The 10,000-nt window shown below is 48.2% G+C and overlaps 1 long non-coding RNA gene across 1 annotated transcript in view; it reads right to left on the reverse strand.

Moving 5' to 3' along the window:
• LOC106722808 overlaps positions 1-9,807 on the reverse strand; it is a 22,598-nt gene extending 12,791 nt beyond the window's left edge. Inside the window, exon 1 of the long non-coding RNA XR_001358816.1 lies at positions 9,742-9,807. This is a non-coding gene — a long non-coding RNA (uncharacterized LOC106722808). The remainder of the gene's footprint in view (positions 1-9,741) is intronic.
• Positions 9,808-10,000: the final 193 nt, after the last annotated feature.

A 10,000-nucleotide genomic window follows, 5' to 3' on the forward strand; every position in this document is an offset into this window, starting at 1 on the left:
AGGCCGGTGCTGCAGCTGGAAACCACATGGTGCAGGAGCAGTGGGTGGGGGCATGGAGGGGAGCAGTGGCAGGGGCGGGCAAATGGTTGCAGCAGGCGGGGGGCACATGGGTGCCCCTGCTGGTTCTGGTCCCGGTGCACCAGGACAGGCCCATGCTGCCACCCAGCTGTCGCTGTGCTCCCTGTACCCACTTGCTGCCCCTTGGCCCCCACCTGCTGCAGTCATTTCCCTGCTTCCCTGCTTGTGGTTGCCGCTGCTCTTCTCCACACCCCCACCTGCTACTCTGGTACCATGTGACTCCCAGCTGCAGTGCTGGGACTGATGCAGCTGGCCTGGCCTGCCCCAACCCTGGGGACTGGGGTGATTGCCCGTGGTCTTCCCCTGCCTCCTCTCCCACTTCTTATCTGAGTTTCCCTCTTCAGTAGAGGGAGGTAAGAACAGTCCCAGGATCCCAGGCCAGAAGGCTCTGCTAGGCAGAGGCTTGCAGCTGGGGGTGGGGGAGCTGGGGCGGGCGCCAGGGCCAGGAGCACCTTGCCACCGCAGCTGCTGGGTCCTGCCGCTGATTCCCCCTAGGTCCTACTGCCACTGCCTCCTGCCATCTTTGACAGGCAGCCAGGGGAGATAAATATTAATTTTCTAACTTTTTTAGGGGCCCTGTGGGCCAGACAGAATGGCTTAGTGGTCCATATTTTGCCCACCTGTGGTATAAGAGTATTGCATGTGCATCCAGGGAGAAAACCGGGGGGGGCAAAGCACAATTTGAGATGTAACTGGCAAGGTCCATAAAAGGCAATAAAGAGGGATTTTACAAGTATGTGTCAGGAGTAAGAGGAAGACTGGAGAAACCATAGGTCTTTTACAGAATTCAGAGGGCAAACTTGTTATGGATAATACCAAGGCGGCTGGAATATTTAATGCCTTTTTTATTCAAGTCTTCACTAGCTTCACATCAGTAGCTACTAAATGACAAGTATAGTTGTAAGCAAATATTGGGATGGAGAAAAACAGCTTAGACAAGTAGAAGAACAGGCTAGGGATTAGAAAAGCTAGATGCTTTCAAAGTGGCCGGATGAGATGTACCCTAGGTTACTGAAGGAATTGGCTGAGATAATTTGAGAGCCATTAGCTAGCTATTTTGAGAAGTTGTGGAAGTTGGGTGAGGTCCCAGATTAGTGGCAAAGAGCAGATATTGTGCCCATATATAAGAAAGGGAAGAAGAAGAATCCAGGGAATTCTAGGCCAGTCAGCATGACCTCAGTACCTAGAAAACAACCACACCAAACAATCCATAACCTACAGAGGAGAGGTTACCAGCACTTCACTCTGAAATGAATCTTTACCACTCACTTTCCTATTCTTCAGGTCCCTTTAACTTATTCACAGACCTCTATGAGACTTTCTGGTTGTTTCACCTGTCTCCTGGATCTCCGGAGTATCAACTCCTCAGCAGAGGTTTGGGGGCTCTCTGTTGCATCATTAGTATCTTCACCTTCTGAAGATGATGATGAAGAGGAGGAACTAGGAACCGTTAACTGAGGCTGATCCAAGTCCATATCTCCTGCTGATGTCTGAGAGCTAAGTGGAAGCATGAGTAGGTCTCATCGATTAAGTCAAAGCATGCCCCCTTGGTCTGTCTGAACTAGATAGGACCATGGATGCACTAGCTGTTTCACCATATCATGCTGGTTCCATGTTCTCAACAAGTAATTCCTCAGACAAACTCTATCACCTGTCTTTAGTAGTGAAAGCTCACAAGCTCTTGTATCAAAGTGGTATTCCTATTTCTTCTTCTGATCTTCTTTCATTCTCATTATGGCTACCATATTAGGACTTTCCAATAAAGTGTTAGTAATGGGCAGATTTGACTGTATCCACTGGCTCATTAACAACTGTGCTGGAGACTAGCCATTGTCCAAAGGTGTGCTACGATAAGCCAGTAGAGCTTTATATAAATCCCCTCTACTATCCTATGCTTTTTCCATTAGGTTTTTCACTGTCTGAAGGGATCGCTCTGCAAGACCATTTGATTGGGGATAATTGGGACGATGTGGTGTGACGAAAATCCCAATCCATGGCAAATTGCCTTAACTCTGCACTGGAGAACTGTGGCCCCTTATAACTGAATACTTCATCTGGAATTCCATGCCTTGCAAATATGGCCTTCAAGCAAGCTATCATTAAGTGGCTGCTGGTACATTGCAGTGTACAGATTTCCGGATACAAAAAGTAATAATCGGTAACTATTAAATACACCCTGGAGTTCCACATAAAGAGATCGGTGCCCACCTTCCCATAGGACCTGTGTGGAACAGGGTGAGACTTTAGTGGTTCTGCCTGCTGGTAGGGTCTGAATTTCAAGCAAGTGGAACAGTTTTCAACTGTATTAGTAATGTCCTGATTGATCCTTGGTCAAAACATCGCGTCTCTTGCTCGCTTCTTGCATTTCTCAATACCTAAGTGTCTCTAATGGATCTTCTGTAGCATTCCACTTTGGAGGGTCCATGGTATTGTGACTTTACTGCCCTTGAAAATAACTCCTTCAGTAACTGAAAGTTCATGCTGGCAATTCCAGTAGTCCCGCATGCGCAATTCACAGGTACTCCTGTCCTCTGGCCAACCCAAAATTATCATTTCCTTCAGGATCCCTAATGAGTGTTCCTTCTCAGTCTCTTCTTTTATTTATTGTAGCCTCCTGTCCACGATCAGAAGTGAACTAACAATCAAGTTGACATAGGCTTGCATCTCTGTCTTGGAGGTCTTTTCTGCTTGGCCAGTAGAGGCTATTCCCCTGGACAGCACATCTGCTGTAAACAGAAACTTTCCAGGTGTGTAGTTAGTTCACTTCTGCAGCTTAATCATCATTCTTTGAATCCTTAAGGTGCAGTCATTCAGAGGCTCGTGAAACAGTGCTATCAAGGGCTTGTGGTTTGTTTCTACATTCACTTTCTGTCCATAAATATATTGATTGAATCTCTGGCATGCAAACAAAATTCCTAACAGCTCTTTCTCAATTTGTGCAAACCTGCTTTCTGCCTCAGTTAGTGATTTGGATGCATCAGGTTGCCATCGGTTGTAAGAATTCTGCAGTAGCACAGCACCTAATCCTAACTGCGAAGAATTTGTTGATATCTGTATTGGTTTACCAAGGGTATACAATTTTAATACAGATTTTTGTATTAATTGTTTCTTCAATGCCTTCCATGCTTCTTCCTGTTTTGAATTCCACCACCATTCATTTTTACTCTCCAGAAGCATCCTTAGAGATGCTGCTGTTGTAGACAGGTTTGGTATGAACAATCCAAGATAATTTACCATTCCCACAAAGCGTTGCAAGACTTATTTTTGACGGGGCGTGGCATTATTTCAATACTCTTTTTTCTTGTCCAGTTTCACCCCTTCTCTAGAAATAATGTCTCCTCACAAATGTCAATTCTGTAGCTCCAAATACACATTTCCGTCTATTGAGTTTCAAATTTGCAGCCCTAGTTGTCTCCAATACCTCTCGGAGCCTACGATCAAGCTCTTCCTTGATGGAGCCCCGAATGATGATATTATCCACAGAGGTTAGGGCTGTATGAAGCTTCAGGTGGTGATTCAATTCAGAGGAGATTCGGCCTGATTTCAGTGATAAATCTTTGGCAATGATTCGGAGAGCTTTGATGATTTGAGCAGTCCCTGGTGGCTGCAGCAGGGAGCTGCAGCCATTCTGAGCTGGTAAGTACTAGGGGTGGGGGAGAGGGGACCATGTTGGGACCCCTGCTAGCCCCCCTGACTCCCACCAGGTCCCCCAGCCCTCTTATGGCTGCCCCACTCACCCCAGCTTGGGCCCCACACTGCATGGGGGGCACTGCATGAGCCCCCTGGACCCCCTCCACTCCCCCAGCTGCCCTGCCCAAGGACTCACCACTTCTGGTGCAACCTGGGGGCTTTGGGGGACTCATGCAGAGCCCCCATGTGGTGCAGGGCAGCGGGGATTGCCCCCCGCTGGTGGGGTGGTGAGTCCCAGGGTTTCTTCAGGGTTTTTTTTTTCTTAAAGGGCCAGAGCTGCCTGTGAGGGGAACCCGTGAGGGGGCTGGAGGAGCAGGGGGGGTCTCTGGGGGCTCGTGCAGAGCCCCCCATGCAGTGTGGGGCAGTGGGGGGCAGCGGGGATCGCCCCCCTCCTGGCAGCACCCACGGAGCCAGGGCTTTTTTCCCCCCAGGTGCCGGGAGCTGGGGTGGGCCAGGCAGCCATTGCCGGGCTGGGAGAAGGGTGGGGGAGGGGCCTGGCTTGGCTGATTAGGAGACTCGGCTGCTGCCGAATCTCCAAATTAGATTTGTCCGAATCGAATCAGGACAGTGATTCGAATCACCGAATCGAATCACTGTCCCCCGAACTGGCCGAATCCAAACCCAAAGCGAATACTAGCCACTTTGCACAGGCCGAATAGAGGTGTCTACACATGGAATATGGTTATAAATTGTATATATAGTTTTGTGATACACCTCTGGAGCTGAAGCTATACTGAAAAGTAAACGCAGGAACTGATACCTTCCAAATGGAGTATTGAATATGCATAATTAAGAACTTTCCTCTGTGAATTTCAGCTGCCAGAATCCTGAAGAAGCATCTAATTAATTGTAACCCGGGTGGCAGCCCAATAGTTGCCACCCCTGCCCAATATCAGGGATGGTGTGGTGAGAGTGGGGCAGAACTCCCGGCTGGCACCAATTTACTTTCCAGCTGGCCCCTGCTCCCCACAGAGCAGCCCGTGGTCCCAAGAAGGTCTAACACTTAACTGATTTAACTATTTACACTTTATTTACAAAACAAGAATAATAGGAAAGGTTACTTACAAGTGAACTTAAATGGCATAACCAGAATCATAAAACAAGCCAGAATGTATTAGTCAACCCTTGACTCAAGAACCACGGGTAGGGTAACTGGCAGCTTTCAGCCACAGTTGAGATGCTACAGCAAGGAAGCAAGGTGCTCGCTCCCAGTAGCTCCAACAGGCTTCTCAATAAGCACCAGACTGCAATAGTGTAAGCTCTTCTGGTCTGCAGCAATCAAATTGTATCAAAGCCCAATCCCCCAAAGAGGCTGAAGGGTGACCCACTGTGGCAACCAAAAATGCAAGCAACAAGCAAGAGAGTAGGCTACTGCAGCAATCAGCATGACTCAAGCACAAAGCTCAGGGACTCCATCCGATGACAATAAGCTGTAGAATAAGGGACAGGATGGAGTCCCCTCTGGGGCAGTGAGTGGCAGAGGGTCAGCAGCACGGGCAGCTCCCAGGGGTCGCTGCTCTAAACTCCTGCTCCAGATGACTGGCCGGGTGCCCCATGTGCCTTGCGGCTCACCAATCCCACTGCGAGTGCCAGCCTGTGCTCTGTGCTCCTGGGGACCCTCGTCCTGGCATTCTGCCACTCCTCAGGATCCCAATACCTTGCCTGCTGCTGTCCCACTTCTCTGGGGAAGGTGAGGGGTTTCCTCAACTTGCCCACCCAGCTCCTTGCTCCGGGCCGCTGCTGCTTCTCCGCAGTGGAGTGGGAGGCCGACTACCACCCCTAGCCTCCAAGATGCCCAGCATGTCCAGCACACTGCGATGGGGCCTTGGGGCACCAGCTCTCTGCCCCAAACCCTGGCCACTGCTCCCACTTTGCTGCAGGGCTAGAGGCATGGCCAACTGCTGCTGCCCTCTTCTCCCAGGGCCTTTGAGGCTCTTCAGAGGGGTCTCTCTGCTCCCTCTGCTGGGTTAGCTCACCCTAGCTCTTCTTAGGCTTCCTGCATCGTTCCCTGGATTCACTGTTAGCAGCCCCACATGCCAGTTCAGCTGCTGCTTTTATCCCCTCTGGCAGTCCCTCCTTGGCTTGCAAACCAGCCAACCAGGGCTCAGGGTGGCTGGGGCACAACCCTGGCCATCCCCCTTCCATGCGAATGAGGGGATTGAAAACCCCTTCTTTCCATTGGCTTCTCCTTTTCCACAAGGCAGGGCTCCCCTACTCCACCCTTGGGGTTGCTCAGAGTTCACTGGCACTATTTCTAGCCCATCAGATTGGACACCTCACAGTGGACGAAACCCTAACCTTGACCGCTACATTGACTGCTTCAGGGAAAGAATGAACAATGAAATAATCAGGAACACGCGCCACCACAACAACCTCTCTCTACCAGAGAAAAAGGCCATAGAATCTCTAAGATCCAACCACCAAATAGTAATAAAACCAGCAGAGAAAGGAGGAGCCATACTCATCCTAAACCGTGAGGATTACATAAAGGAAGCCAACAGACAGCTCTCTGACACCACCTACTGCAAAGAAGTACAAGAAGATCCTACTCCCCTTTTCACCAAAAAGAGCTGGGCAGGGTCAGTTTGCCCCAAGTGGCATAATTGGCCCCACACCAAAGTGCATGCTCAGGCATGTGTGCTGAAGCACAAATCTCTGGCACATATTTGTCTGCTGCTACTTGAGCTGCTGCAAGTGCATGTGCCTGCATGTGTGGACTTGCCCAGTCAAAGGGGCCACATCCACAGGAGAATGGATGTTTGGTTCCCTGGGGACAGCTAACAGTGGGATACCTTGTGCTGCCACTAGTTGTCCCCAGGGAATGCCTGTGCCATGCGTCCTCTGGCACGGGGCAGGTTACCCCTGGTGGGATAGGGGAGGTGAGGGCCAGCCCAGCCTGGCAGCCTTCTCTGGGGTTTTGGGGGCCCCTTGGGGCTGCAGCAGCAGAAGCAATCCTGCCGCTTGGAGCCTTGCCAGATGCTGGAGCATGGCTCCCACCTGCCAGGCTCCGGTTTTGAGTGGCGCATGCTGCCCCAACATGCACCGCCCTGCTTTTTATTTTTTGCATGGGTTTTTTTGACCTCTGGATATCCCTTTCTCCCTTGCAGCATGGAGAACAGCTGAATGTGTGGTATGTGGTGCCGCACATGTCTGCACTGCCACATACCGCATGGCCATGCTCGTCTGGATGCGGCCAGGGGGGCAGGATCCAAGTACATCCTGTCCATATCTGACCCACCTAAGTTGGCTGATGTGCTTCAAACCTGGAAGTTCGTCAGTGGGACAGTTCTGAGATCATTCCCATTAGTAGCCCTTAGTCTCCCTGGAGTCCAAGGACTTGAGATTGGGTGCTGGGGATGAGCCTGGAGCAGAAAGTATATGAGTGAACTTCTGGATCTGGACCATATAAGCAGACTTGGGTGGATGGGGTACACTTAGCCCCATCCTTTCTGGGTATGCTGCTTTCCTTTTTCATGTCCTTGTGACTAGATATTTAGCAGAATTTGCAGATTCACTGAAATTTGACAGGGCCGCAGCATGAATGCTTCTGCTATGGCCTTGAACTTGTAACTTCTGGGCTATCAACCACGCACCTTAGCACCCACATCACCCTAGCCCCTGGGTATACTGCTAATATGGTATGGGCCTCAAAGATCCAGCTGTAAAATGGCCACAGTAGTACTTCTGTAGATCACAACTGTATCATCAGATTAGGGATTCTGAGATAGTCAGATGCTGTAGTAAGAGGGCTATCAGACCACTACAGATAGCAGAGTGTTTTGTAAACCAGATCTTTTTAGCTTATAATTATGTTTCTGTTTAGTTTATAATAATTTTATTATGAAACCTCAGCACAAAGGGATGAAATGGGCTGGCTCATCACAGCTTGGAATGTTGCTCTTATACTTAGTGGCTGGGTCTCGTGTTCTGAAATCTAACTTTTCCTTTAAAAATAGGTGTGTAGCCTGGCAGATGCAAAACAGTTTTCACAGTATCAACTGAGTATATTCAATGCTTCCATCCAGGAAGAGCACATACCAACTGCTGAAACTTCCTTAGCCTGACAGAGTTTTTGAACTCGAAAGCTTGCTTAACTATTCTCCAACTATTTGGGTTGGTCTAATAAAAGATATCAAATTCACCCAAGGAACCTTGTCTGCCTATGTCCTTAGACCAACACGGCTACAACCTACACCCCTAAGTATCTCAGGTCAATCTGGTAAGCCCACACTGGCAGTCTGAACAACTGTGCATTTGCAGACTGAGCCATAATCTCTTTTCTGGTGGGCAACTTAAAATGTTCAGTCTTTATGGCCTTATTGAGATCCCTTGGATCCAATCATATTCGCAGCTGTCCATTCTTCTTCTCCACAATAACTAGGGAGTTCACACACTGCTGGCTCCTCAATTTTCTGTATTACCTGGTCTTCCTCCATACTTTTCAGCTCTGCCTTTAGTTTATCATGGAGAGCAAAAGGTACCTTTCTGCATGGGTGTATAACTGGAGGGACCTGTTTATTTATCTGAATTGTATGTTCCCCTAGTGAGCAATCAAGGCCATGAAACAAGTCTTGATATTCCAAAATAAGGTCCTCATAATGTGAGCTAGAGTGTTCTAATGCAAGCACCCATTTAGCCAAATTGAGCTTTTCACAAGCTGCTAGGTCCAAAATAAGTGTCACCTCCTTCGGTACTACAGTGAATGCAAGATCGTACACCACATTTTTATGTTTGATGCAGGCTAGGCACTTTTGCTTGACTTTGCACCTGAATAGGCAGTTATGGTTACTTTTTCAGGCCTCAGTTTTGGTTTATTTTTCAGCCTTTTATAATCTTGCTTTGGTAAAATGTTCACCTGAGCCCCTGTATCCAGTTTGAATAGAATCATTATCCCATGCACTTCTAGGGCAAGATTCAGTCCTTCTCAGTAGCTCTGCTCCATTCTACTGTATCTATATAATACTCTCCCTCTGGAGCATCTTCATCTGTATGTACCTGGACTTTATGGGCTTGCACCCTGCAACACTTGGCAAAATGGTTATTTTTACCACAATTAAAACAGCTTTCCTAATGAAGCGCATTGTTTGGAGCCATGCTGCATTCCACACTGGCTGCATGCTTGCCTGTACTCCATCTGCCCCTTAGTGGTAGCTCGGGCACCTCCATTTGAAGTGGCCTTTTCTGTCTGTTTTTACTATGTATTGCATGGACAACACCCTCAGCTGCATTCAGCTCTTTGGCCTGAGCCTTCACAGTTTCAGCTGCTCTACAAATCTGCATAGTTTTTTCTAGGGATAGGTCTCCTTCCGGTAGCAGCTTCTCTCTTAATTCATTGTCTATAATGCTACAAATTATTCTGTCCCTGATTAGACAATCTGTTATGTCCCCCAAAACACAGGTCTTGCTGAGCCTTTTTAATTCTGTGATATACTCTATGCTTTCATCTAGTTTTTGCATGCACATAAAAAAAAAATCTCTCTCTCAAAAGTCTCATTGCGTTTTGGCACACAATAGTCTTCAAATTTATTCAATATCTCATTTAACTTCATGTTTTGGCCTGGAGCAAATGCAAATTTGTTGCACACCTCAAGCACCTCTTCCCCTACCACATGCAGGAAAATGGATGATTTAACTTTATTGGTTTTCTCTTCTGCTCCTATAGCAGCTAAATACAACTCAAACCTTTGGCTAAATTTTCTCCAATTCTCAGCTACACTTCCTGACAATGAAAGGCAAGAAGGGGCTTGTAATGCATCCATGTTTAACTATGTCTCTGAGCTGGTTATACTTCTGCCTTGCAGAGAGGGTACTGTACTCTCACAGGCCTTTGTTCCTTGCTGAGTGCAGCTTCCAGGCCCTGAATTACCAATTTTCTGCTATGGATAACGCTGCAGATTCATCACTTCTAAAACCACGTAATGATTTAGGTCCCGCAGTGAATAACAACAACTATGAATGAGGAAGAGAACAGACCTTTAATGATACTACAGCAGGTTCCTTCAGCATAGACCATGTGGCTGCCTCCATCTTGATTTCCCCTTGCTCCCCCAGGGCTCGTGTTCAAATTCCTCACCTGATAAGACATTCCCTTCTAAGGGACTGTCTCCAAAGTCTAACCCTTATCACTACAGGGCAGTCTCAGGTGACACCAGGTTGTGGGCACCTGGCTTTCAACTTGCCAGTGCAGGGCATGATTGGGACCTGTTCTCTGATCCCACAGTGGTGCCTCTTG

The sequence above is a fragment of the Alligator sinensis genome, unplaced genomic scaffold, assembly GCF_000455745.1.
Source record: "Alligator sinensis unplaced genomic scaffold, ASM45574v1 scaffold1416_1, whole genome shotgun sequence".
Taxonomy (NCBI): domain Eukaryota; kingdom Metazoa; phylum Chordata; order Crocodylia; family Alligatoridae; genus Alligator; species Alligator sinensis.